This window comes from Phyllobates terribilis, unplaced genomic scaffold (genome assembly GCF_046119375.1).
Source record: "Phyllobates terribilis strain yellow unplaced genomic scaffold, ASM4611937v1 Scaffold_9__5_contigs__length_417890890, whole genome shotgun sequence".
NCBI lineage: Eukaryota > Metazoa > Chordata > Amphibia > Anura > Dendrobatidae > Phyllobates > Phyllobates terribilis.
Window position 1 is genome coordinate 49,459,397 of NW_027362769.1, and position 24,997 is coordinate 49,484,393.

At 48.1% G+C, this 24,997-nt stretch overlaps 1 protein-coding gene and 1 long non-coding RNA gene across 5 annotated transcripts in view; one reads left to right on the top strand and one right to left on the bottom strand.

Annotated features, from left to right (window-relative positions):
- The window catches only part of NBEAL1 (neurobeachin like 1), a 177,723-nt gene extending 173,745 nt beyond the window's left edge, over positions 1-3,978 (bottom strand). For 2 of the 3 annotated variants that reach the window (XM_073646438.1, XM_073646437.1), the window contains exon 1: positions 3,712-3,978. The gene's annotated coding sequence lies outside the window, so the exon portion shown is untranslated. The remainder of the gene's footprint in view (positions 1-3,711) is intronic. The other variant, XM_073646439.1, reaches the window with a different exon arrangement.
- Positions 3,853-23,963, top strand: LOC141161523 (uncharacterized). 2 transcript variants are annotated; one of them, XR_012250638.1, is made up of 3 exons: positions 3,853-4,324; positions 11,157-12,694; positions 23,842-23,963. It is a non-coding gene; the product is annotated as an uncharacterized lncRNA (long non-coding RNA). The 2 variants fall into 2 exon arrangements; XR_012250637.1 differs by having other exon boundaries at positions 3,853-3,999.
- Positions 23,964-24,997: the final 1,034 nt, after the last annotated feature.

A 24,997-nucleotide genomic window follows, 5' to 3' on the forward strand; every position in this document is an offset into this window, starting at 1 on the left:
CTGAACGATTTATTATATGCTGGTGTGAATCTGCCCTTACGTTAACTTATCACATTGAGTTTTTGATGTGTATTTTTACCGAGCAAAAAATGCAGCGTCTTACAGTTCCAGCAAAGTGGTTGGGATCTATAGAAATCGCATATGCACTGAGTTTTGTTCTGACATCTCATCCAACCTGACCGCTGCTATCAAACACAGGCTGCAGAGGTCACATGGGACTAAAAGTCAATGCAAGAAACAAGACTGGACGAAGTCCACCAGAGGACTGCGCAAGCGTTAGGCGGTGTGCCCACGATGCGGATTTAATGCATTTCCGCTGCGAAAACGCATTAAAAACGCTTGTTAAGTTGTCTGCCATGTTTCCCAATGATAATCCACATGTGCTGTGCACATGCTGCGGAAATTTCAGCTGCAGATTATCATTGCGGAAAAATCCGCAGCACAACAATTTATTGTGCGTAATCGCGGCGAAATCGCCACCATAGACTTGCAGTAAACCACATAACATCCACATGTACACATGCAAATGTTATGCGATTCAATGAGCGGATGGTACCCGGGTCTGGAGAAGAGGAGACTCTCCTCCAGATCCGGGTACCATTAGTAAAAAAAAAAAGAATTAAAAACGTAAAAAAATAAAAAGAAACATTATACTTGCATCTCCAGCGGCCCCCAGTCTCCTCTCCGGTGGTGTGCTCTGTCCTCAGCGTCCCGCGGTGTTCTGAAAGGACCTGCGGTGATGTCATTTAGTCATGTGATGGTCACAATTTATCTCGCTATTTATCATACTGCTGCAGAAAAACTCTCTCTTCATCATCAAAGTCATCATGTGGATTGAAGAATCCTGCCAATCATTCTGCCCTAGTAACTCACCGAGGAGATATTCCACTATTAGCCATATCAACAGAAAATCATCAAACGTGGATGATTTCCCTAATCATATTGTGGGGGTCATGGAACGCACCACCATATATGCAGATCCTTAGGCTACATTCACATTTTGCATGAAATACTGCGTAAATCCAGTCCGGATCTCGGATTAGGAACTAACAAGGCATTACAGTGTAGAGTTCTACAGACTCAGCTGGAATTCTCTGTGCAGTAACGTGAAGGGCAATGTATAACATATACTGCTCATTCACTCTTATCACAGGTTCCAAACGAGAATCAGAAAATCCCTGCAGCTCAATCTGTATACTGACTGCAGGGTAACATGGTCACTGGAAGCCAAGACAGAGACCGATGGGGCACAGGCTACTGTGTAACGGGAGAGAAATAGGAGGTAACTGAAATGTATTTTTGTTAGAGGATCTGCAATTACAAATCTACAAGTAAATCTTCCCCAAAACAAGCACAATAAGGTGCCGGTTTTCCAGTCTGCATTTCCATGTGACTTTCTCTAAATTTGCTGCAAAAGTTTGAAAATAGATAATTAATATCATATGACCGGTGAACCCTTTTAAAGGGAACATTCACACATCACAAGTTTGTTGCAGAAAATTTGTTTGAAGATAGGATGTAAATATCAGATTGGTGGGGTTCGATATTAGGCACCCACCCGTCAGCTGTTATTACTTCCAGCAGGATGTAAACATTGCACTCAGCAGCGGATCTGCAGTACCTGGTAGATGCCGCTACACAATGAATGAAAGCTTGCAGCTCCGCGCTATGTTTACATCTTCTGGTCGGTGGTGGTGCCGGGTCTCAGTCCTCCACCGATCTGATACTCATGACTTACAATACGTTATCAATATCATGACAAGAGAACCTCTTTAAGAGCATGTGCACGTTACGTAGCGTATAATACACGTGATGTTGCCACGTTTTTACATGCATTTTTGTGCAGATTTTTCCCTAATCATTGGTATGGGTGAAATCTGAACTAAATCTGCAGGACACAAATAAGGAGCGTGTGTATGAGACGTCAGGATTCTCATTCACTTTGCTACCATTGGGAAACCCTTCAGGTTTTGTGATAAATCTGTGCAGAAAAAAAGCGACAATCTGCAATGTGTGCACAGGCCCCAAAAGCGCTCTCCACATCTTGAGGTCTGTCTATTGCAGCATGCGAGAAGTCCTCCATAGTGACATATCTGTGGTCACGTGAAGGATTAGCGATGTGAATGCTACTGTATGCTGTGGTAGACCGATCTGGGGGGTGGGGGGATATAGGTAACCTGGGGAGCAAGATTAAGATGACAGGTACTGGATGAAGAAAGTTGTAAAGGAAGACACATCATGAATGATCTGATTCCAGGCTCCCAGCACAGTAACATCAGGGCCCCAGGATAGCAGATGTCAGCCATAGCCTGACATTCTAGTGCCTACATCATAGAAGAACCACTGTGGTGTTACTGACCCGGGCGCCGATCACCATTGCACTCCATAAATACACATGCAAGGTTTGCTGATCCAAGCTTCCATGTTTAATCAGGAAGGTGACCTGGATACATGAGTCATAGAATGGGTCTATAGTAAGATGTATTTCCTAGGATCACAGGTGAGGGGCACAATGACAGAACGGCGAACTAAGCAAATGAGAGAGTCTGATCCATCTGTGGCTGAGAGTAACCAAACAGCAATAACTGCTGGCACCAACGCTGCTAATCGCCAGCACAGTCAATAATCACTGGCATGGCCTCTGCTGGCCGCCGGCACAGTCAGTAATCGCCAGGATGGCCCCTACTAGTCGCCGGCACAGTCAGTAATTGCCAGCACAGCAACTGATGGCCGACACAGTCAGTAATTGCCGACACAGTCACTAATCGCCAGCACAGCAACTAATGGCCGGCACAGTCAGTAATCGCCAGCACGGCCCCTGCTAGTCGCCGGCACAGTCACTAATCACCAGCACAGCAACTGATGGCCGGCACAGTCAGTAATTGCCGACACAGTCACTAATCGCCAGCACAGCAACTAATGGCCGGCAGAGTCAGTAATCGCCAGCACCGCAACTAATGGCCGGCACAGTCAGTAATCGCCAGCACTGACACTGCTAGTCGCCGACACAGTCACTAATTGCCGCCACCAATCGCCAGCACAGCAACTGATGGCCGGCACAGTCACTAATCGCCAGCACGGCCCCTACTAATCACCAGCACCGCAACTAATGGCCAGCACAGTCGCTGCTAGTCACCGACACAGTCACTAATCGCCGCCACCAATCGCCAGGACAGCCTCTGCTATTCGCAAGCACAGCAACTGATGGCCGGCACAGTCACTGATCGCCAGCACAGCAACTAATGGCCGGCACAGTCACTAATCGCCAGGATGGCCCCTACTAATCACCAGCACCGCAACTAATGGCCGGCACAGTCGCTAATCGCCAGCACGGCCCCTGCTAGTCGCCAGCACTGCCACCATCAGTGGGACGGGCAGAAGTTCCCGGAGTTGCAGTAGGTGTCAGGCTGGGAGCAGTGGTCTTCCTGTCGGTGCCATCAGTGCACACCTGGTCCCGGTCCGTGCCCGCCCCGCTGTCACACGCCGCCCTCAGCTGTCCTCAGCGCTGTCCTGCGCCCGCAGCCTCCTCCAGTGTCCCAGGCTCTCCGCAGCCTCCTCCAGTGTCCCAGGCTCTCCGCAGCCTCCTCCAGTGTCCCAGGCTCTCCGCAGCCTCCTCCAGTGTCCCAGGCTCTCCCCTCCCTCTATCTTCCACATCAACGCACAGGCCCGGCCAGCTCAGCAGCCGCGCTCCCCGGAGCCTCTCACACTTACTGCGTCCGTCGCTGCCCGCTGAGCCTCCAGTGAATCCCGGCTCCGGTCACCCTGTCCCGGGGCGGCGCCGTCCTCTCCGCGTTCCCACACACTCACGACCTGTCACCCCTGGAGCGCGCAGCAGGCGGCCTCTCCAAGGCACGCCCCACGTGACGTAAAATACAGCCACGCCCACACGGCTGCTGGCAACTGAGAGGGTCACTGAGACTTTCTAATCAGCGTTCACACACAGTGCCGGGCAGAGAAATGGGCAGGTGAACGGCTGGAGCAGAGCGGTCACTGCGGCCAGTAAGGATAAGCTGCGTCTTAACAAACACTTCCTAGCTCAGCAGTGGAAAGCCGTGCAGGAGGAGAGCGCATGCGCAGCACCTGATCCTCAGGTGTATGAAGTCCAATACACCGCTCCGTCATGTCAGGAAAGAGGAAGCTGAGGAGCCGGCAGTCGGCCCTGCTTAACCCCTACGTGTCCGAGACACTTTTTGTCTTAACTTTCATCCTTTTGTTTTAGAACTTTGTCCAGCAGGGAAAGTTACGAAACGTTACGACTAACTTTACTAGGGAATTTATGAATACAACTATCAAAGACTGACCATCACTTCCAAACAGAGAACAGGTGTGAACAGGAGCTTACTAAGAGTAGCCATCTCCAAATATAGGTAGCAGATAAGTTATACTGTGTAATGCTATAGCATGCTAACATGAAATATGAATTGCATTACTGCTCTAGAAAATAGAAAAAAACAAAGATACTTAGCATATAATTTGGGTAATTTGTGCATGCCCAGCAACCAGCGACAAGGTGATCTTGTGGCACCCCAGGGGTCTGGTTGCCACATTAATAGAAATATTATGCCTGAGAGCAAGTGGGAGGTTTCTCTGGTCAGGAGCCCTAAGCATGCAACACGGCCCACCCAGACCTGGGAAGGGAGGAATCTGCCCTTATAAACTGGGTCTGGGGCGGGATTAGTGAGTGAAGTCCCAGACAGAGACGCAGTCTGGTCTGGAGGACAGCAGACACAGGGAAAGGAAGACCTAGGAGCTCTGTAGGAGCAGAAGACCAGGGGCTGGAAGCAGAGATATAGCTCGCCCTGGCAGAGCAACTTCGTAACCGGAGTCCGAGGCTGTGGGGACTGATATACACCCAGCAGCAGAAACCAGCCGGCAGGGGATTCCAGGTCCTCTGGCCATAGAAGCCCGGAGGCTCAGTCACAAAGAAGGGACCAGCGCCGCCATCCAGGAGCGGAGGCTAACAGAAGGCCCCAAGTCACCAGCCATACGGGTGAGCACCACACGGTATACTCAGGGACGTGGGCTACTTGTAACCACTTACAGCAAGGTAGCCAGGAAGAGTGCAGATAGACGGGGAGGCCTACAACTCAGCCTGGCCAGGGGAGATCCTGCTTGCTCACAGACTGACCAGGCCCCTTATACTAGCCAGTACTCCCGGGAGGGTCTGCCTTATAACATCAGTAAAGACCCTGAACTGCAACCACACGTCTCTGTGTTTCATCGCCGCACCAGCACCATTAGTACTGGGACGCTCCCACCATCACTACCATCATTCACTCTAGCTGCCCTGAGGCAATACTTCTCCCGTGGGGAGTCATCCCATTCTTGGCTGCGCATATAACATCAGCCTCAGCAGTCTGCAGCGCAGCGGCGGTCCCCACTGACCGCAATCCACGGGTGGCGTAGTCGGACAATTACAATACCAATAGACTGCCACTGGTTTGACCACCCTGAGCCACGGACCGGGTCACCGCCACGCATAGACTACAACCCCCAGCATCCTACAACAGGCCCGGTTCCGGGTTCCCAGCGCAGGCCCAGGGGGCGAGTCAACATTGGCGTAGTCGGCAGGATTTTGTGCCCACAACCACCGGGTACTGCGTGCCTGAAAAAGACTTTTATACTTACCTGTGGTGAAGTTTCCCGCCATCCGGAGTCGTTTCCCGCCATCCAGAGCCGATTCCCGCCATCAGACGCCATCTTGGACCGTTTCCCGCCGTCTTCTGCCGTCTTCCCGCCATCCGCAGCTGCTTCCCGCCATCGGACGCCATCTTCAGGACGCCGAGCAGGAAGAAGAGGGGCGTGGACGCTGAAAGCGCGCGAGACCAGAAGCTCCGCCCCTCGCACTGACGCTGCGCAAGGTCCTGGAAGGGAGGAAGAGCGACGCTGACGTCATCGGAGCGCGACGCCAGGTCCTCTACCCCGACGATTGACTGCGGAGCCGCGGCCTACGGAGGAAGAACATCGAAGGTAAGCCACGGTCCACTAGGGGGGAGGAGGATGCCGGATACCGAGGGGAGCTCCACTGCCACCGCCAGCGCAACCGCTGCAGCTTTCATGCCATTCACCATGCCCTATATCCCGGGGGCAACCTGGCTACCCCAGTACTCAGGGGAGTCACATACTCTAAGTGACTTTAGGGAAAGACTGGATAGCCTCTTCCAGGTATACCCCCTCACAGAAGAACAAAAAGTGAGCATCCTGGTGGCCCAGTTAATCGGGGCAGCCCAAAGGGAGGTAAAGTTCTGGTCACCTGGGAAGAAGAGGACTGTCAGAGAAATACTAGCCCGGCTGAAAGACACATTTGACACCCGAACCTCAGCCGAAATAAAGCTCAGATTTTACGGGTGCAAACAGCGGGCACATGAAAGTATACGAGACTATGCTCTAAACCTACAAGAGGCCCTGAGAGCCATTAAGCAGGCAGACCCTGACAGCGTGGGAAATGAAGACAAGCTGTTGACCGAACAATTTATTGAGGGTCTACTGTGCAATGCCCACCGAACCCAGTTGCGGGCAATGGCCTTACAGGACCCTGACCTGGACTTTGCACAGTTCAAGGACAGAGCCATCCGGGTGCTCCGAGAACCGGCACCAGGTGGCGCTGTGACCCACAGGCGCCCTGCTATCACTTACCACCAGGAGACGGCGCCCTTGTCTGCAGGGCCTGTGGGAGCTGATGCGCAGGCTTTAAACAGTGACCCGGCTACTGACCTGCACCATAAGGTCCAAGAGCTGACTAAGAGCGTTGCCGCGCTAACCAGAACTGTGCAGTCTTTACAGGTCTCATCTCCAGGAAAGATCCAGCTGGCATCCGGACCGGAGGACGTCCCGTGGCGCCGACTGAGGAGGACCCCACCGGCCAGAGGAAGACCCAGCGACAGATACAACGAGGACGGACGACCCATCTGCCGCCGCTGCAATCAACCCAGACATATGGCAAGGTACTGTCATTTAAACAGGCACAACCTGGGGTAGAGGGCCAACCCCCAGGCATAAGATCATCAGGCCCATCAAACTGGCGTGATAAATACTTAGGGGGATGTCCAATCTTGCCTGTGGTACTGGATGGCATTCCTATGAGTGCCCTACTAGACACCGGGTCACAGGTCACCACCATCCCGTACGTGCTCTTTAAGCGGTACTGGAATGACTCGGACATAACCCGCTACCCAGATGACGACCTGAGCATTATCGCCAGCAATGGTCAGCCCGTACCACAGATAGGATTTAAGGAAGTGACCATTAAGATCGGTAAAGTCGAACTGGCGGCACAAGGACTGATTATAGTGGACATAGACCGTCATGAGAGTCACCCTAGAATAACCTTGGGAACTAATGTGATTGAAAATTGTCTTGCAGAGGTGATTCTCATTTTACAGCAGGTTGCCAAGAACGCCAGTTCCGGCCAGCAGCGTGTGCTCCAAAAAGAGATCCGGGCACTGATGAAGCGGCAACAGGTGGAACTATCTGGTGGTGAGATAGGTAGCGTTAGAATGTGTGACCCGTTCCCTATTGCCATGCCCCCGAAAAGTGAAATGATGATTTGGTGCCGGGCAGCTATTGGTCTAAGAGGTAGAGACTACCAAGCAATGGTAGAACCAGTCTCCTCGGACAGTAGGCCCACCATTTTGACAGCACGGGGGGTGGTCGATGTACGCCATGGGAGGGTGCCCGTTCGCATCATAAATATCGGGGAGAGAGAAGTATACCTGCCCCGGTATGCCACACTAGCCAAATTGTTCACCATCAACCAGAACTCGGTACAGGCCGTGGAACCCTTGCCTCCATCTCAACCAGAGGAAGGTAACGTCTCTAAGAAACCACTGGAGGACTGGCGTCAGCAACTGCATTTGGGTACTGACTCCACTCCCTCACACCAAAAACAGGGAGTCTATCGGGTGGTTCAAGAGTACGAGAGAGTGTTTAGTAAACACCCGCTAGACTTCTTCGGGCGAGTAAAGGGGGTAGAACATCACATCCCCACGGGAGACCATCCTCCCATAAAGGAGAGATACCGACCCGTACCCCATGCACACTATCAACACGCCAAGGGGATGCTAAGAGACATGAAGGAGGCTGGGGTAATCAGGGACAGCTGTAGCCCCTGGGCAGCTCCACTAGTCTTAGTGAAAAAGAAAGACAACACCATGAGAATGTGTGTAGACTACAGGAAGGTCAACCGTATCACACACAAAGATGCTTACCCTTTACCAAGGATAGAAGAGTCCTTAGCTGCATTAAAATCTGCTAACTTCTTCTCTACTTTGGATCTCACTAGCGGGTACTGGCAGGTTCCTGTAGCAGAGGCGGACCGGGAGAAGACCGCATTCACCACCCCGATGGGTCTCAGCGAATTTAACTGTATGCCGTTCGGGCTCTGCAACGCACCAGGAACCTTCCAACGGTTGATGGAATGCTGTCTGGGACACCGGAATTTCGAGATGGTCCTGTTATACCTGGACGATGTCATTGTTTATTCCAAGACCTACGAGGACCACCTGAAACACCTGGCCGAAGTGTTTGAAGCTCTGGCAAACTACGGCCTAAAGGTGAAACCCTCCAAGTGTCACCTCCTGAAACCAAAGGTGCTATACCTGGGACACGTGGTGAGTGCTGACGGAGTGGCTCCCGACCCCGATAAGATCACCGTGATTAAAGACTGGCCAAGACCCTCCAGCACAAAGGAAGTGCGGCAGTTCCTCGGGTTGGTAGGCTACTACCGAAGATTCATTCCCGGTTTCACCAAAATGGCAGCCCCTATGCAGGACCTCCTGATAGGTCAATCTCGGAAAGCCAAAAACCAGAAGCCGCCCTTCAGGTGGGAAAAGCTGGAAGAGGAGTCCTGCCAGCTGAAGATGGCCCTCACGGGGGGTGAAATCCTGGCATATCCAGACTACAGCCAGCCCTTTATCCTCCACACGGACGCAAGCAACATCGGGCTAGGAGCCGTACTGTCCCAGATCCAGCAGGGGAAAGAACGGGTAATCGCTTATGCCAGCCGAAAGCTACGGCCCACGGAGAGGAACCCTGAGAATTATAGCTCATTCAAGCTGGAGTTCCTGGCAGTAGTGTGGGCAGTGACCGAACGTTTCAAGCATTACCTTGCCTCCTCCAAATTCACCGTGTACACGGATAACAACCCGTTGACACACCTGGACACTGCAAGGCTCGGTGCCCTGGAACAGAGATGGATGGCCCTAACTTTGAATTCACCATCAAATACCGGGCGGGACGCTCAAATGCCAACGCGGATGCCCTGTCTAGAATGCCGAACTTACCGGACGTAGGGGAAGATCCAGAAGATCTGGAAGAAGTCGAGCTCCCTGCGTTCCACCGTCATGGGATTACCCTGTATTCCCACCGTGTGAAGGACAGGCGCTCCGTGACGTTCAATCCCTTGCCCCACTACAACTGGGCGGAGACGCAAGACAGTGATCCCGCAGTCCGTTTGGTGAAGGAAATGCTGACCCAGGCCGATGCCAGTCTTGACCCAGACGTTCCGGAGGAGACCAAGCAACTGTGGAAGGAGAAAAGTAGGCTGTTCCTCTACAGGGAGAAGCTGTGCCGGAGAATGGTTAACTCTCGAACACATGAGTTGACCTGGCAGGTAGTGGTCCCAAGACGAGACGCGGCTATGGTTCTGGAGGCATACCACAACGGAGCAGGACATTTTGGGTGGAAGAAGCTGGAGTTCTTGTTGCGTGAACGGTTCTACTGGGTGGGCATGAGAGGAGCCATCGAGAGGTGGTGCAGAGACTGTGGCCCGTGCAACCTAAGAAGAAAGGATCGTGCCAGCCAGAAGACTCCCCTGCAGCCCATCATCACCAGACAGCCACTGGAACAGGTAGCCCTGGACCATGTGAAACTGGCTCCAAGCAGATCTGGGTATGTCTACGCCCTCACAATCGTAGATCATTACTCCCGGTTCCTGGTGGTGGTCCCGGTCAAGGACTTAACGGCTCAAACAGCAGCTAGAGCCTTCCAGCAGCACTTCTGCCGTCCACACGTGTACCCGGACCAGGTGTTGACAGACCAAGGACCAGCCTTCGAAGCGGAGGTCTTCCAGGAGTTCTGCAACCTGTATGGCTGCAAGAAGATAAGAACAACGCCCTATCACCCTCAAACCAATGGACTCTGCGAGAAGATGAACCAGGTGGTGATAGATCTGCTAAAAACATTGACCCTGGAAGAACGCAGTCTGTGGCCTGAGAAACTGCCCGATCTGGTGGACCTGTATAACCACATCCCCGTAGGTTCCACCAACTGTACCCCGGCTTACCTAATGAGAGCAAGACCTGGTAAGCTGCCTATTGACCTGGATATGGGAGTCCTGACACCCGAGGACACCTCGCCAGAAGCAGACTGGGATACAGAACGGCAGCAACAGTACCGGAAAGTACAGGAGAGCGTTGAGCAAAGTCTCTGTCAATCAAGAGAAAGGCAGGAGAGGACTTATAACCAACATGCTCCTGCTGTTCCCCTGGTACCTGGAGAGCAGGTCTTAAAAAGAAAAAGGCGGCTCCATAAGTTGGACGACCAGTGGGAAAAGGACCCGTACACTTTACTGCCCTCAAGCCACAATAATCCAAAAGTGTACATCATCAGCAAGGATGGAGGAGAGACCACAGCCACTGTCTCCAGAGACCACCTGAAAAAGTGCCCCGAGAAGTTGCAAAGCACGGATGAAGATCAGGAAGACCCTCAACCCGTAGAGGAAAAGGAGGAAATGATCAGCACCGTACTCGGAGACTTTCCCTGGTCCTGGACACAAGTAAACAACGCTATCGTGGTGCCCGTCCTCACCTTTCTCCAGCCAGCCCCTCAAGTGCCTACAGAAGACCAGGTAGAGCTGGAAGAGCAGCCGGCCCAGGAGGCAGAAGAGTCCACACCAGCAGTCCAGGAGAATCAACCCTCTGCTAGTAGTGAGCCTGCCGTGCCCCTAGTGAGCCAAAGAGTGCGCAGACAGCTGCCCAGCTTACCCATAACACCTCCTACACCCTGTAGTGCAGGACCAGTTAGTGAGTTGCGTAGATCCACTAGAGTCACTAGAGGTCAGATGCCCGCTCGCTGGAGAATATAACTAATGCACTGTGAATTTATCTGTTAACTGTTTATGTTTTTTGTTGTTGCCTGTTACTAATTATGTTTCTCAGTTACCCTGCAGATTTATTTGGACTAACAAGTTATGGACGCTGGATAACCGGAACAGTTTTGTAGATAGTTGCACCTTGGTGCCTCTTGTGAAGACGGCCGCGGAAGAGAAAACCTGTCTGGCGTGGCCTACTTGCGGCCCAAAGTAGCTAGCTCCAGCCTTGCAGCCATGCCCAAGGCCAACGCAAGGGGTTTGCTTTGGACAGGTCCCCTACTTCGCTTAAAGCTTCACCTTGGGTGACATGGACACCCTCCAGTTACACAAACTTCACCTTGGGTGATATGGACACCCGGTTACAGACACGCCGTGACCTCTACAGACTAAAGTTTCTTGTAAATATGTTGTCTTGTTATTGTTATACCTTGTATTTATGTTTCTTTAAAAATGTGTTTAGTCCCGGAGTACTAAAATTTACTAGGGGGGAATGTGGCACCCCAGGGGTCTGGTTGCCACAGTAATAGAAATATTATGTCTGAGAGCAAGTGGGAGGTTTCTCTGGTCAGGAGCCCTAAGCATGCAACACGGCCCACCCAGACCTGGGAGGGGAGGAATCTGCCCTTATAAACTGGGTCTGGGGCGGGATTAGTGAGTGAAGTCCCAGACAGAGACGCAGTCTGGTCTGGAGGACAGCAGACACAGGGAAAGCAAGAACTAGGAGCTCTGTAGGAGCAGGAGCAGAAGACCAGGGGCTGGAAGCAGAGATATAGCTCGCCCTGGCAGAGCAACTTAGTAACCGGACACCGGAGTCCGAGGCTGTGGGGACTGATATACACCCAGCAACAGAAACCAGCCGGCAGGGGATTCCAGGTCCTCTGGCCATAGAAGCCCGGAGGCTCAGTCACAAAGAAGGGACCAGCGCCGCCATCCAGGAGCGGAGGCTAACAGAAGGCCCCAAGTCACCAGCCATACGGGTGAGCACCACACGGTATACTCAGGGACGTGGGCTACTTGTAACCGCTTACAGCAAGGTAGCCAGGAAGAGTGCAGATAGACGGGGAGGCCTACAACTCCGCCTGGCCAGGAGAGATCCTGCTTGCTCACAGACTGACCAGGCCCCTTATACTAGCCAGTACTCCCGGGAGGGTCTGCCTTATAACATCAGTAAAGACCCTGAACTGCAACCACACGTCTGTGTTTCATCGCCGCACCAGCACCATTAGTACTGGGACGCTCCCACCATCACTACCATCATTCACTCTAGCTGCCCTGAGGCAATACTTCTCCCGTGGGGAGTCATCCCATTCTTGGCTGCGCATATAACATCAGCCTCAGCGGTCTGCAGTGCAGCGGCGGTCCCCACTGACCGCAATCCACGGGTGGCATAGTCGGACAATTACAATACCAATAGACTGCCACTGGTTTGACCACCCTGAGCCACGGACCGGGTCACCACCACGCGGAGACTACAACCCCCAGCATCCTACAACAGGCCCGGTTCCGGATTCCCAGCGCAGGCCCAGGGGGCGAGTCAATCTCCTTTTGCTGGGAACCTATCCTAATGTGATTCCTCTAATGGGCTGATAGCCTACATTTATATGGGTAGGTAAGATCGTGCTATAATTAAAACCGCAATATGCTGATGGGTGGAATGCTCAGTCAGAGAGCATATGTATACAAATATAAAAAGACCGACTGTCACTTCCAAACAGAATACATGTCTGAACAGGTGCATACTAAGAGTAGCCATCTCCATACATACCTAACAAATAAAGCTGCACTATGTAATGCTATAGTATGAAAACATTAAATATATGGGAACACCTGTTCTCTGCCTCCCTGATGATGCTTTGAGTATCCCAGCATGCACTGGGGATTCTTAAACAAAGTGCTTTTTTTCCCCTACTTCCTTTTTTATGACGCTTCCTTTGAGAAACTCAGTGCATGCTGGGATACTCAAACGAAGCATCATCAGGGGGCAGAGACTGCAGTCACTGCCTCAGCCCCTGCCCCTCCCTGAAATGAAGTGTCAGCAGTGATGCTCATTTCAGGGACTGGGCTAGTCCTTGAACGATGTGCATAATGACAGTGCGCTCTCTTGCCGGCTCTGATCAGTAGTAACAAGCCAGCAGGAGAGCGCACTGTCCTCTTAAAACCGCCTTATGCTCATTCCAAGTTGTAAAAGGACACATTATTTGATGTGTTTTCCCTAAAATAGTTCTTTATCTCTTGTGACAGAGTCATTGGCAGAATATTGGAGGGGAGATATGTGTCACTGAGACTTTTATAAGAACCAGATCTTATAAAGTTCACTTCCAGATTTGTGAAGTATTGTCACAAATTTTCCACAGGTCAGTTCTTCATTCAAAAGGGAGCTTTAAAGAAGTTGTGCACTACTTTAGGTTAATCCCCCAATATATTCCCCCAGCGCCCCTAAGCCTTTTTGTAAATACCTTCCCTTGCAGATAATGCCTGTGAGCGGCGGTATCGGTGGCTTTCCCAATGAATGGCGAGAGGCAGAGCGTGCAGTGAATGCCGGGTGTGATGCGGGGGGGAAACCCAGCCCACAGCCTGGCATCCACCTGGAACCAGGAAGAAAAAGACCTCCAGCTGCTGCCAGCACTTGTCGTGACATCAGCGGATGTCAGAGCCGGCTGCAGCCGGGGGTCACGTGATGCCTGTGAGCGGTCAGTGATAGCGCCGCTCACAGGCATTAGCTGCAACGGAAGGTATTTACAAAAAGGCTTATAGGCCCCGGAGGGATACATTGAGGGGTAATCTAAAGTAGTGGACAACCCCTTAAATGAAAGTTCCAGGTTCATTTTTAACGTTTAGTGTCCTGATCTATTCCTTTTTAAATAGAAGAAATAAAGTTGAATCCTTCCTGGGGACTGAGGATAGGAATAGTTTTACCATTGTATGTGACCAACAGTTTAGTTGGATATTCCCATCTGTATGTAATACCCATTTGGCGTAGAGTATTAATTACTGCATGGAAAGATCTCACTGATATGGTATTTTTTGATAAGTCTGCAAATATTTTAATCTGATTATAGGTGACTGGAAGCTGTGTTTTCTTTTTTAGAAAATGTATACATTTTTCTTTAGTATTGTAGAAATGCAGACAGAGGATAGTGTCTCTCGAAACATCTGCTGAGAATGAGGTAGGACAGGGAAGACTATGTATCCTGTAAATTGTCATCTCTAGTTCTGTTAGAGAGGGGATAGTGGTCTTGAATAATTTTCTTGCGTAGTCCTCTAATTTATTTTGAATTATATTTTCGAGGACCCCCCTCAATTTGATGTTATTCCTCCTACTTCGATCTTCCAGATCAGCTAATTTTGTATGGAGGTAAAGAATTTCTGTCTTAATTTCTTGGTTTTCTTTGGTAAGTACTTCAGTCTTTTTTTCCACCAAGTCAATTTTTTTATCATTTACTTCTATTTTCTGGTTAATTATTTTTAGGCTAGATTCAAACAGTCGGGCCTGTCTTTCAAATCCCAGTTCCATGTTGTCATTCAGTGCTTTGGCAAGAGCTCTCATAAAATTCTCAGAGGCATTTCGTTCAGATGTTTGAAAGTCTTCTATTCTGGTAAATATCTTGGGTTCGACGTCGATGTTTGGGTCCTTAGAAGCATCTTCTTCCAATCTTGGTTTGTTCTTAAATGGGCTTTTAGTCAGAGAAGGGTCATCAGTGTCTTGATCATCTTCCGATTCAGGAAGAGGAGTTGTATTCCTGAAGCCCCATTTGCCAGGTTTTTTGCGTTTTGTTTTGATGGAAGTATCCATATCCTCAGATGATAACTGTTCTCTTTCTTGTGGAAAGAATCTTAGCTGATTAGATGAGCTGGTATTTTTTGCGAGTGATATGTTCAGAGAGAGGTCCGTATTGGATCCAAATTTGAACTCTTTATTAAAGGTACCTTCTTTAACTATTGAGTTATAAGAAGTAAGGCTTTTTGGTTTTGTATCTTCTGTCTTGTCGTCTTTTAAACTTAAGGGTTTAGATTTAGTAGGACTTGTACCTTTGGTAAAATCCTCTGGATTATTAGTTGTTGCATTAGAATATTTTTCTCTTTGCTGTCTTGCCTTACAATCTGGTATTGGGAGTTTGCTGGAGGATGGTATCCCAGCCTTGGTTCTAGGTTGGTTTTTCTCCATATTTACTGTAAACTGTAAGCTTATATAGAAGACTTACTTAGGGATTTGTAAATACATACTTTTAAATTTGCTTGTATACTGCGCTAGTGCTTTGCAAGGTACATACGATGGATTGGAAATGAGACCAGGAGAATTCAACAAAAGATATTGATTTGCTGTTAAAGCACACTTGCTATAAGTTATATAGCTGAATATTAAATGAAGGGACAGAAAGTAAAAGATAAAGTTTTAGTATTTATAGAGCAAGCTCTCTGCCTTTCTAAGTCTGTATTATGACAAGCATACCAGAAATTAGGACCTTAATATCCTCAGTTATTGAATCAACGCTTCAAATCAGATAGTCAGGTGAATAATATATAGAATCTTTGTAACATTGGTATTAATACTGGTATTCTCTTGTTTTTCTTACCTCCTTTTAGTGACCCAGATCCTTTAGGAAAGCTCTACACCTTGTTTATAACAATGGAAAGGGAAAGGGATACGGTGTTGTGTGTTTTTCCAAGAAATTAAACAGTACTGTCGACGAGGGGCAGTACCCCGATACACAGTGTCTGCAAATTGAGTTTCTGGTATTGGCTTTTATACTAAGTCATGTGATAAGGCTCATTAAAGGGTCACTATTGAATTTTAGGATTGCTACTTCCTGTAGGTGGCACTAGAGTTCTAGTCCTCTTCCTCTCTGAAGAGACAATTTACCTACAGAGTAAACACTCTGAAGTATTGTGGATTTATGAAGGTGGATCAGAAAATATTCCTTGTAAAGAAATGTCTCTCTCCTCCTTTATCAGCAACCTGTAGAATCCTGTCGCGTTGTTGAAGTCGGGAGGTCTTTGCCTTTGACGCGTTGTTGAAGTCGGGAGGTCTTTGCCTTTGATGCGTTGTTGAAGTCGGGAGGTCTTTGCCTTTGACGCGTTGTTGAAGTCGGGAGGTCTTTGCCTTTGACGCGTTGTTGAAGTCGGGAGGTCTTTGCCTTTGACGCGTTGTTGAAGTCGGGAGGTCTTTGCCTTTGATGCGTTGTTGAAGTCGGGATGTCTTTGCCTTTGACGCGTTGTTGAAGTCGGGAGGTCTTTGCCTTTGACGCGTTGTTGAAGTCGGGAGGTCTTTGCCTTTGACGCGTTGTTGAAGTCGGGAGGTCTTTGCCTTTGATGCGTTGTTGAAGTCGGGAGGTCTTTGCCTTTGATGCGTTGTTGAAGTCGGGAGGTCTTTGCCTTTGATGCGTTGTTGAAGTCGGGAGGTCTTTGCCTTTGACGCGTTGTTGAAGTCGGGAGGTCTTTGCCTTTGACGCGTTGTTGAAGTCCGGAGGTCTTTGCCTTTGACTGCTTGGGAGATTTCACCTGAATAAAGTGTCAGGTCTCTTGCCGTGATATGGCACAGCGAAAATAGACACTTTTGGTGTTTTCTTCACAGAGATAATACTGTGGGTTTTAAGGAATAAAATCTGACTATATTCCCCTCATAAAGATAATGTTAGAACCCTCCTGTTAGTTTTTTTCTATTTTGTGGTCACGTGACCTGCTGCCTATTTATTCCAGTTCCGCCCTTCTGGCTTTGCTGGACTTCAGTGTTACTTTGACTCTTAATCTAGCCAGGTGCTTTGTACCTATCTCTATAGTTTGCTTTGTCCTTGGACCTCTAAGTATTTTTGTCTGTTTGTCTTTTTGCTCCGCTACAACTTCTGCTAGGAGGTGTCCAATTTTGTCCCAGTCCTTAGTACTTTTAGGGACCCCTCCCTTATATCTATAGGTCTGCGTTCAGACTAGCTGAGGACGAAGGCGGGTCTGTTCACAAGGAACAGGTTGCCCGCTGCATCGTAGGGAATCAGCTTAGTCCTATTGTAGGGACAGTTTTCCTATCTTTCCTTAGTTCTTGTAGCAGATCATAACAGTAAGTCCAGCCCAAAATAAAAAAAAAAAATCCTAAGGAACGAGATCCGGAGATCAGCATGGTGTCTGTTCAGGAATTGGCTCAACGCCTACAGGGATTGTCTCTTGAGGTGGCCGAGCTCCAGCAACACATGAGTAGCCGTCCTGGAGCGCATTTTGTTGAACCGAAGGTAGGACTGCCTGATTTTTTTTATGGTAAACAAGATTTTTTTTCCTTTAAAAATGCTTGTTTATTATATTTTTGTTTGAGACCCAGGTCCTCTGGGAATGAATCACAGTGCATTGGGTTTATCATGTCACTTTTGCGCAAGGAACCACAGGGATGGGCCTTTTCTCTCCAACCTAATGATCCGTGTTTTAGATCAGTGGAAGATTTTTTTTCTGCTATGGGGTTGTTGTATGACGATCCTGATCGAGTCTCTTCTGCTGAGACACAACTGAGATGTTTAAAGCAGGGGTCAGGTGATGTTGAAAATTATTGTACACACTTCAGAAGGTGGTCTTCTGAAGTGAGATGGAATGATTCGGCGTTAAAATGTTTGTTTCTTGCTGGTCTAAGTGAAAGGGTTAAGGATCTGCTGATTGCTTTCCCTACACCTGGAAACTTACAAGAAGCCATGCAATTAGCTATACGGGTGGACAGGAGACTGCGTGCCAGGGTTAATGAGGAGAAAACTCCTGCTATGGCAGCTGCTAGTCATCAGAGGGTCTGCTCGGACGACAGAGAACCGATGGAGATTGGGGCGATGTCACGCCGCTCTCAGGAAAAAGACCGCAGGTTTTCCAAGGGATTGTGTTTTTATTGTGGTAAATCTGACCATTTTGTTAAGAACTGTGAGCTTCTGTTAAACAAAGAAAAAAAAAAGGTCAGTTACGGCCGTATTGATTGTTTAAACACTAAGGGAGTATTTCTTTCAGGGAGTACCTCATTGCAGGAGGAGTTGATTGAATTTCGAGTATTTGTGGATTGTGGTTATACACTGAATGTGATTGATAAGGGATTTTTGGAAAAACTTAAATTGGAACCTAAACCTTTGTCATCTCCTATTTCTGTGGTTGCTGTTGATAACACTCCTTTGAAATGTGTTACTCACAAGGTTTTTGAATTTCCCCTCACTATTAATGGTATTCACCAAGAGAATTTGGATTTAGTGGTATTAAATAATTTAAATTCTCCAGTAGTGTTAGGTTTGCCTTGGTTAAAACTGCACAATCCTTTACTGGACTGGTCTACTAATGAGATTAAATCTTGGAGTCCTAAGTGTTATGATAAATGTTGTAACGGTCGCATTGCTGCTGTGGAAAGAGGGGAATTACCTGTACCTATTCAGGATTTTTGGAAGTTTTTTTCAGAGGAGGAGTCGCAAATTCTACCTCCTCATAGGGACTATGATTGCACCATTGAGTTTGTTCCTGGAGCTACTCTTCCCAAGAGTCGCTTATTTAATCTTACTATCCCTGAAAGAAAAGCCTTGGAGGAATACATACAGACGAGCTAGGCTGCTGGTCACATTAGACCTTCTAAGTCACCTGTGGCTGTTGGATTTTTTTTTTGTAAAAAAAAAGACAGCGGTTTACGTCCATTTCTGGACTTTCGCAAAATTAATAAAATTACCGTACGCAATTCCTACCCACTGCCGTTAATTCCTGACTTGTTTAACCAGTTAGTGGGGGCCAAGTGGTTCTCTAAAATTGATCTCCGGGGGGCATACAATTTGTTGTGAATGAAGGAGGGTGATGAATGGAAGACTGCTTTTAACACTCCGGTGGGTCATTTTGAGAATCTGGTTATGCCTTTTGGTCTTACCAATGCACCAGCGTTTTTTCAGAACCTTATTAATGACATCCTGAGACCTTTGATTGGTAAGAATGTGGTGGTGTATTTGGATGACATTTTGATTTATTCACCAGATCTGGAGTCTCATTGGCAGAGCGTACATGAGGTATTGCAGTTATTAAGTGACAATTCACTTTTTGCTAAGCTGGAGAAATGCATGTTCACTGTGCAGAGAATTAGTTTTTTGGGCTACATTATCTCCAGCGAGGGCTTTGAGATGGACCCGGTGAAGGTTCAGGCTGTGCAGGAATGGCCTAGGCCTATTGGTTTAAAATCTGTACAGAGATGTTTGGGTTTCGCCAATTACAGAAAATTCATTAAGAATTTTTCTATAATTGTTAAGCCGCTGACCGATCTCACCAGGAAAGGTGCGAAAACGGTCCAGTGGACTACTGAGGCCATTGAAGCTTTTGTGTATCTCAAGGAGAGGTTCAGTTCTGCCCCCATCCTTATGCAGCCTGACGAGACCAAGCCTTTTTTGGTCGAGGTTGATGCTTCTTTGGTGGGGGTCGGTGCGGTTTTGTCTCAGGAGAACAAGGATGGGGTTCATCCCTGTGCTTTTTTTTCGAAAAAATTTTCTGAAACCGAACTTAATTACGGTGTTGGTAATCGGGAATTGCTGGCTATCAAACTCGCATTTGAACATTGGCGTAATTTCTTGGAAGGTGCTAAATTTCCCATTCAGGTTTTCACTGATCATAAGAATCTGATCTATCTAGATGCTGCCAAGCGCTTGAATGCCCGTCAGGCTAGGTGGGCCCTTTTTTTTTGCGGTTTAATTTTTCTGTTACTTACATCCCGGGTACTAAGAATGTTAAAGCTGATGCTTTATCTCGCAGCTTTTCTCCCATGGTTTGTACCGAGGAGGAGGAGAGCATTTTACAGGAAGGAGTTGTGATAGCAGCATTGGACTCCGTTTTGGAAGATGGGATTCTGAAAGCCCAGGAGGATGCCCCATCTAACACTCCCCATGGGAGGTTGTTTGTACCTAGAACCTTTAGGAGAGAGTTGTTTGTGGAGTATCATGAGTCTCGGTTGGCAGGTCATCCAGGAATTTCTGAGACTAAGAGACTGGTAGGTCGCACTTTTTGGTGGCCTGGGTGGCAGAAGGAAATCAATAAATGGGTGCGTCAATGTACGGTGTGTGCTAGATCAAAGGCTTTACATGCTCCTGCTGCGGGGTTGCTTTGCCCTCTGGAGGTTCCTAGTGCACCTTGGACGCATCTTGCAATGGATTTTATTACTGACCTTCCTGTGTCTGAGGGTTTCACTGTCTTCTGGGTGGTCGTGGACCGTTTTAGCAAGATGTGTCACTTGGTTCCTTTCATTAAACTACCCTGCGCTAAGACACTCGCTAAAGCTTTTTTCAAGGAAATTGTCAGACTCCATGGCGTTCCCACCGACATTGTTTCTGATAGGGGACCTCAGTTTGTGGCTCGTTTTTGGCGTGCCTTTTGTGACAGGTTGGGAGTCCATTTGTCATTTTCATCTGGGTATCATCCTGAGTCTAATGGACAGACAGAAAGAAAGAACCAGGATGTTGAACAGTTTTTGCATTGTTTTGTGGCTGACAATCAAGAGGGGTGGTCTGAGTTTCTGCCACTTGCTGAATTTGCTCTTAACAACCATACATCCTCTTCTGCTGGGTGTTCTCCGTTTTTTTGTTGTACTGGGAGACATCCGTCGTTTGGATCGTTCTCCAAATTGGTGTCGGCTGTGCCGGAGGAGGAGAATTTTTCCAGTGATTTGGAGAGAGCTTGGACTGATGTACGTTGTAACCTTCAAGAGGCTAACAAAAAGTCTAAGAAGTATTTTAACACGAAACGTCAAGAGGTTTTGTTTACGGTTGGTGACATGGTTTGGTTGTCCTCAAAGAATCTGCGGTTGAGGATTCCTTCTAAGAAATTGGGTCCGAAGTTTGTGGGACCATTTAAGGTGCTTCAGGTGGTTAACCAGTCTGCTGTTAGGTTGGAGGTTCCCTCCTCCTGGAAGATTAATCCGGTGTTTCATGTTTCCTTGTTGAAAAAAGCTGATGTATCGGATAGGGATGCCACTGTCACAGTTCCTCCGGTGGTGGAAGACGGTGAATATGAAATTTCTCGTATCCTGAATTCCAGAAGGCATAAAGGGAGATTGCAGTATCTCGTCGCTTGGAAAGGTTTCGGTCCTGAGGATAACTCCTGGGTAAGGGCAGATGATGTCTCTGCTCCTAGACTTATCAGAGCGTTTCACAGGAGGTTTCCTGATAGGCCTGGAGGATCCGGAGGATCCTCATAGAAGAGGGGGTACTGTTAGAACCCTCCTGTTAGTTTTTTTTCTATTTTGTGGTCACGTGACCTGCTGCCTATTTATTCCAGTTCCGCCCTTCTGGCTTTGCTGGACTTCAGTGTTACTTTGACTCTTAATCTAGCCAGGTGCTTTGTACCTATCTCTATAGTTTGCTTTGTCCTTGGACCTCTAAGTATTTTTGTCTGTTTGTCTTTTTGCTCCACTACAACTTCTGCTAGGAGGTGTCCAATTTTGTCCCAGTCCTTAGTACTTTTAGGGACCCCTCCCTTATATCTATAGGTCTGCGTTCAGACTAGCTGAGGACGAAGGCGGGTCTGTTCACAAGGAACAGGTTGCCCGCTGCATCGTAGGGAATCAGCTTAGTCCTATTGTAGGGACAGTTTTCCTATCTTTCCTTAGTTCTTGTAGCAGATCATAACAGATAACACTTTATTTTTATGTGCAATCTTTACCTCAGGGTAAATGTTCGTTTTCCAAGCTCTAACAGATTTACACCCTCTGCAAAGTGCTTCCCTCCTCCTGTACCTGGACACATGAGGTAACAAAATGTTCAGGAGGTATTCCTGAGTCTTTTGGCAGTGGTCTGAAAGCTGTCTCTCTTCTGTAGGTTGAGCTGTATGTTCTGTAGGTCCATCGCTTTTCAAGATGAAGCACTGGAGCTCGGGCTTCTGCTGCCTGCTCCATCAGCATCCCGGCCTCGCCCCTCATATCAGTATTTGTAAGCCAAAACCATGAGTGGGTGATAAATGCAGAATTGGTGACTTGTTTCTATTATACCTTTATCTGATTGTTCCTCACCTGCTTTTGGCTTACAAATACTGATGTGAAATACTGACCAAATACTGATAGAATGACTGTAGCCTTAGGGTTAGGGTTTTTTCAAAAGCTACAAATGATGACGATATGACTACATTTTCAATATGACGACCCCAATCCTGTGGGTTCAAAATGCTCCCAATACCCCTGGATAAAAAAAAGTCCTTGAGGGGTGTAGTAATCCAAAATGCAAAAAGAAAAAAAGGGGTTCTCCAGCGATGACAGACAGTTAAAAATCCATATTTATTGTAGAAATATTTAAAATTTGTATTCACCGGTTCACAAGGAATATCCAAAGATATAAAAACCTACGCGTTTCAGCGAGATGCCTCAATCATGGTATTAATGATTAAGGCATCTCGCTGAATAGCGTAGGTTTTTGTATCTTTGGAAATTCCTTGTGAACCGGTGAACACAGATTTTAATATTTCTGCAATAAAGATGTACTTTTAACTGTCTGTCATCGCTGGAGAACCCTTTTTTTCTTTTTGCATTTGTCTTCACGTCCAAGGCTAGGACAGCTCCATACCTGCTGGCAATCTTCAATGTGGTGAGCTGACATCCCTTCCCTACTTCCCTCTGTATGTATAGTTTCCAAAATGGGGTAAGTTGTGGAGGGTTTCTGCTGTTTAGGCACCTTAGGTATCCTACAACACCAATATACCTAAAGCAACAATCAACTACATGGCCCGAGTTAAAAATTGCCAAGACTTTATTGAGAACATATACAAGACAAAAATGCACAAAATAAAAACAAGGCACACCACAGATGACAAAAGGTTGGAGAACCTGGACCTAAATAATGTATGGAGTGACCACTAAATTAATCATGTGGCTCCAATAGGTAGATATACAACATCAAATATATGGTGTAATAGAGCTTGACATGTTTGAGCAGCATTAAATGCACAAATGGCTAAACACATTAGGTATCCTGCAAATGCGACATGTCGCCCGCAATCTCTTTCAGCCAAATTTGTGTTCCAAAATTCAAATATTGCTGCTTCCATTCCGAGCCCTGCCGCTTGTCCAAACAGAAGTTTTTGCCAAAACATATTCAAGATACAATTATATAATCAATATGGGCTTAAAGTGCCAATTCTCAGCTTTACTTGAGGGTATTCACATCCTAATTGGAGTAAGGGTTTAGAAACTGCAGCTCTTTGATATGTAGCTGCCTCTTTTCAAGGAACCAAAGGTAATTTGGTCACTAATCTCAAAAGCTCTTTAATGGGCTGCATGGGCTATTCCCTCAGTAATCCATCATCAATTAAGCAAATAAAAGATCTGGAGCTGATTCCAGATGTGGCGTTTGCATTTGAAAACTGTTGCTGTGAACTCACAACATGCAGTCAAAGGAGCTCTCAATAGAAGTAAACCAGACCTTCATTAGGCTGAAAAAAAAAGAAATCCATCAGAGAGATAACAGAAATGTTAGGAGTGGCCGAATCAACAGTTTTATATTGTAGCTTCGGCATCTCTGCCTCCTGCCTGGCAGAGACGCCGACCCCTTACCGCCGCGGCTCTGCTCCGGCATCCTCCGCTCCCCTGTCTATGTGTGCCTAGGGTTCTTGCACCGCGTGCAGATCCCTGGGCACTGTGCTTACGGCACATGCGCGCTACCTGCTTTTTAAAGGAGCCGCGCGCGCCGTCCTAATATGTCCCTGGCCAATAGCCAGAGTACAGCTGCTATTTTAGGCACCTCCTCCAAAATGGAGGTGCCTGTGCAATGTTGTAGCTTGTGTGTTAACACTCTCTCCAGCCCTCAGGTCCCAGTGCTGTCCGCCAGCCTGCCTATCTGCCGTGCCCGCCAGCCTGCCTATCTGCCGTGCCCACCAGCCTGCCTATCTGCCGTGCCCGCCAGCCTGCCTATCTACCGTGCCCACCAGCCTGCCTATCTGCCGTGCCTGCCAATCAGCCTGCCAGCCGAGCCTGTCCGTCAAGTCAGCTCCGTCTGTCTGCCTACCAGCCGTGCACATCTTTCTGCCCATCTGTTGTGCCAATCCACATCGGCTATCAGCCCCATGGGAGTCGCCTGCTCTCACATGAGGTCAGTCCCAGAGTGGCACCTGGTTCACCTTCCCGGTCCCTCCTTAGTTCACGGAGTTGACTAAGCCGCTGTGTAGCCAGGGTCGGTCCGGATAGGCACTTAGTTACGCCCCTCTGGTCCCTCCTTGTACCACGGCACAGTGGTTCCACCATCCGGACCCGTAACATATGCATTCTGCAAAAAAAGAGGACACTGGTGAGCTTGGGAACTCAAAATACCTGGATGTCCACCTAAGACAACAGTGGTGGATGGTTGCAGAATCCTTTCCATGGTGAAGGAAAAACCCATTCACAACATCCACACAAGTGAAGAATACTCTTCAGGAAGTGTTTCAATATCTAAGTTTTCCCTTAAAGAGAAGACTTCATAAGAGCAAATACAGAGGGTTCACCGCAAAGTGCAAACCATTAATCAGATTTAAAAATAGAAAGACACACCTAAAACTACAATCAGTGTTACTAGGCCTGAAAGCGTAAAATGCATCCATATCACCAATAGAAAAAAAACACAAGCCAGATAAGAAAAATATATGATTTTATCAGTGTAATAAATAGTGTAAAATCCATATGAATAATGGGGCAACATACAGTAAGACTAAAAACGGTGGGGATACCTGAGCACAAAAAAAAATCAACGCCATTTTGCTGTAGCCCACCGTGAGGCCAATGTGTGCAGTGGGGACTCTGCTCCTACCTCGCACCACCGTGACACCACCTTCTCCTAGCCCAGGGCCCTCAGCATTGCCCCACTCCTGCCGTCACCTGCTTCCTACAGCGGTGATCCTGCTCCTGTCTTCTGTGACCCCGCTTCACTGCCGCCACACCCCTCGGTAAGTTACATTCAGACTATAAGATGCATCCCAATTTCC